The sequence below is a fragment of the Notamacropus eugenii genome, chromosome 3, assembly GCF_028372415.1.
Source record: "Notamacropus eugenii isolate mMacEug1 chromosome 3, mMacEug1.pri_v2, whole genome shotgun sequence".
In the NCBI taxonomy this organism is placed as follows: Eukaryota; Metazoa; Chordata; class Mammalia; order Diprotodontia; family Macropodidae; genus Notamacropus; species Notamacropus eugenii.
Window position 1 is genome coordinate 423445751 of NC_092874.1, and position 4160 is coordinate 423449910.

A 4160-nucleotide genomic window follows, 5' to 3' on the forward strand; every position below is an offset into this window, starting at 1 on the left:
GATACTTAGCCGAGGGATGAGAGAGAGTCTGTACAAAGCCACCAAGGTAGCAGATGGAGACCCATGTACAGAGAATAGAAAGTAAGCCAGTTTGGTTGGAGCTTAGAGTATGTGAGGGAGAATGATGTGCAAACAGCCTGGAAAGAGAGGTTAGAATCAGATGGTAATGGACTTTTGTCCACTTGCGTAGTGTACCGAGTCCATTTTGTCAAGAAACACAACTCAATGCACAAAGTCTTTCCCAAGGTCACACAAAGCTGAGAAACAAACAAACAAAAAAGCACAGACACAGAGAGAGAGAGAGAGATACCTAAGCAAACAGACTCCCCAGGGTCTTCTATGAGAAGACACCTGTCTTTTTCTCTGTCTCCCAAAATATGCAAATCAGTTGCTGCATTATAACATACCAACTCAATCATCAGCCTACGGACTTGAGTTCTCTATGTTTTTGCCTACTGATTACAGGGACTTTTAGACTAGGAGAGTGTCCTAGTACAGTGCCCTCATTAAGGCTATGAGTAGTGGTTGCTACATACCTACTCCACAGATCAACTTCGCTACCTTCCTAATTATGGTAAAAGCCTAACCCTAAATGCCTTCAGTTTACATCCAGACCCCATTCTGCTGGTGAAACATGACCTGAAAGGGGCTATCTTATGGGGTGGGGGATCCCTGTCCCTGGAAGGCTTCAGGCAAATGTTGGGGAACCTCTTGCTGAGGATACTAGAGTAGGCTTATGCTTCAGGTAGATGTAGGCTTGAGTTATCCCTTTCCATTCTAGGGTCAGAGAGGCTGGATATATGAAATAGTGGAAAGAAAAGCAGGTATAAATCCTGGTCCTGTTCCTTACTACCTATAAGATCATTTATTTCTCATCCCTAAATCATTCCTCCCTAATAGATACATAAGTGATAGCTTGATAAAATATTTATTAAGCACTTACCATGTGCCATGAACTATACTAAACTGAAGGCAAGCAAGATAGTCCCTACCCTCAAGGAGCTTAAATTTTAATTCGGAGTTGGAGGATGGGAGCTAAGGTGGGCACCAGAACTTGGATATGGGGAGGAGCAGACCATGCAGTGTTGTGGAGGTGTGAACCTTGGTCAGATCTCACCCATCAAAGCTGAGGGATCCAGATCACCAGTGGGAAGGAGGTCGAGATGCGATTCCTTTAAGCAGGGAAGGCATGGTGAAACATGTGTTCTTACATGCCTGTCTTCGGTATTTACCTGTGTACATGTTGTTTGTCCACAATAGAATATAAGCTCCTTGAGGACAGGGTTTGAGGATTTGTTTAGTTTTTGTCTTTGAGTCTCCAGCACCTAGCACAGTGCCCAACTTATAGTAGGTACTAAGTAAATGACTATTGTAATGGATGAACAAATGATCATTTCTGGGTTTTAGTTTGCTCATTTGTAAAATGAAGGTGTTGGAACTCAAAGGTCTTTTTCAGCTCTAAAATCTTATGAAACCTCTATGAGTTTTGAAATAGGAGCAGAGGAACATACCAGGGTTTGTTCTGGGAGTGTGTGTGTGTGTGTGTGTGTGTGTGTGTGTGTGTGTGTGGTGTGCCCTTCCTGTTGTGATTGGCAGTCACTTGGTGTATCTCTGCCCCCTCCTCCCTCGGTGATGTCACTGGGCAGGAATAGCTTTTGAGCTCATCTTCTGGATTGATTTCACCACGTGGTGTGAAGTAGGTTAAGTGAGTTTGAGACACTCCATTCAAATAGCAGCAATGAGGCATTCAGAGCTACCAGAACATCCAGTCCTTTGTCAACAAAAGCTCTAATAGAGGGGAAAGCCAGCAACTTCCCCAAAGAGGAAATGACATCCTAGCCCCTGCCTCAGAAAAGCCTGACTAGCACAGGGCACACTACAGTCAGTGGGGATCCAAGAGCCAAAGGATTGGTACCACTCACTGGGGCTGTCTGGCTTCTATAATGTAGGAGCGTGGGAAGGTTTTGAGAAGTGTCTATTTGGGACAGAGGTCTGTTTCAAAGAGATGGCTGAACTTCCTGTTCTGACCTATGAGAAGTAGAGCACTGCCTCTCTATGGTCAGGCAGGGAGTTTGGCTTCTTACATAGCCTGCCTCTGTCTCTGACTGATTGCCGGGCACACTTTGCCTCCTCTAAGAGTTACTATCTGGGTGGTTACCAGGTATCTTTCCTTGGAGCTTTGGTGTGTGGCCTTGAAGGCAATTGTAAGAAAAAGAAATGATCATGATCATGTCTTGTCAATGACAGGATAATGCTGGTGGGGAACCAATGGGGACCTTTGGTGTAGGATGGGTGATTGTGACAGGTCCTAGCTGTAGACAGTAGATTGACAGCTGGCGTGAGGGAGGCCCAGGAATAAGCAGTGAAGAATTAGAGTTAAAGGGTAGGATTCTAATCCTGGACAGCCCTTAGTGGAACAGAGCTGGACAGTCCAGGGGGATGGAAATGAACTGAACAGGGAACCTATTTAGAGACAGATACAGGAACACAAAGCAATTAATGAAAGGTATATAAAGTGGAGGCAAGAAGTTAGTTATGGGAACATGAAGTTAAGGTCAAGTTAGACCCACAGCAAGTTTATTGCCTATTTGAATGTATAAATTATTGGTCTAGGTCTCCTTTTCTTCCTGCCCAGGAGGTATTATGTTCCTACTTCTGAGAGTCAGGACAGAATTAGGAGCAAAGGGTAGAAGCTGCAGAGAGGGAAATGTAAACTTGGTGTCAAGAAAAGCTTCTAATAGCTAGGGTTTCCCAAGAATGGGATGGCTAGCCTTGGGAAGGGGTGGGGGACAAACATTTATTAGGTACCTGCTATGTGCCAGGCACTATGCTAAGCTTAAGGGAGGGAGAGCTTGTTTATTTTACTGAATTTCCATGAAACTTTGAGATCAAAGAAAGTGTGGTCTAAAGGAAGCAAATAAGGATGCGCTGTCGAGGAAGGAGTCTGAAGTAACAGTTTTTAAAAGAGCATGAACTGGGATAGGGTGGAGTAAGAAGAACCAAGAAAATGATATACATAATGGCTAATCATTTAAATTAGAAATATAAAGTGAAGCTCAATATTTTGAATTTTAATTGATCCTGGTCTGGAGCAGAAATGAGGAAATGCACCGTTCTTCTTTTGTCAAAGAGATGAAGGACTAAGGGAGAGAATACTGGATATGTTGTCAAACGTGGTGTCATTTGGTACCGCGTCACTGGTTTTTCTTAATCACAATGGAAGTTTCACTAGAAGAGAGGAGTATTTGTGTGAATATGTGCACACATGCATGTATATATGTGTATATTTATATGCTTATACATAAAAGATTGCAATGTAAAAGGTGTCAACAAAACAACAAAAAACCCAACATGATTTTAAAATATAGTCAACAAACATTTATTAAGCACCTACTATGTGCCAAGTTCTGTGTTAAGAGCTGAGAATACAAAGAAAAACCCCAAAATAGTCCTTGCTCTCAAGGAACACACAGTATAATGGAGGAAATGACATGCCAACAAATATATACAAATGATATTTACATTGTACAGGAGAAAGTTGGAGTAGTCAGGAGCACAGGGGATGCCAGAAAAAAGAGGAAAGAGCTGGAGGAAGGAAGAAAAGTGCAATGCCACTCCCTGCCTTGCTAGGGACTTGGGAACATTGAGATTTTCTCTCCCACCCTTGCCATGATTGAATTTTGGGTACTGATGCAGCTCGTGGAAGTTTCATCATTCTTGTGGCTGTCTGGCTTGATATGGAAATGTTCTTCCAGTCTTTAGAGACTGTTGCTCATCCAGAGGCGGGGCAGAAGTAGCAGATGTCTCATCTCTCAGCATTCCTGTGGTGAGCTGCCATGATGACCCAAAGGTCAAGAAGCAGTACCTTTTGTGATCATTCAAGGGGTAACCCATGGTGTCTGGCTCTCCTGGTATGATGCTGTGGGGCTGGGACCAGGCTGAAATTGACATTTTTTTTGTCCCTGCAGGTGAGTAGTGCTGAAAAGTGTGCTGTGCATGTGTTTCCTGGAATTTATATAAGTTCTATTTTTAGTGAAATTGGTGTGTTTAGCCATTACAATGTGTCATCAAGTAATTAAAATTAAAATTGCTTGCTTTATCTTAGCTGAGGAAATTCAGAATGGGAATGTGAGCGCTCAGTTTATAAGAGACTGGAATTA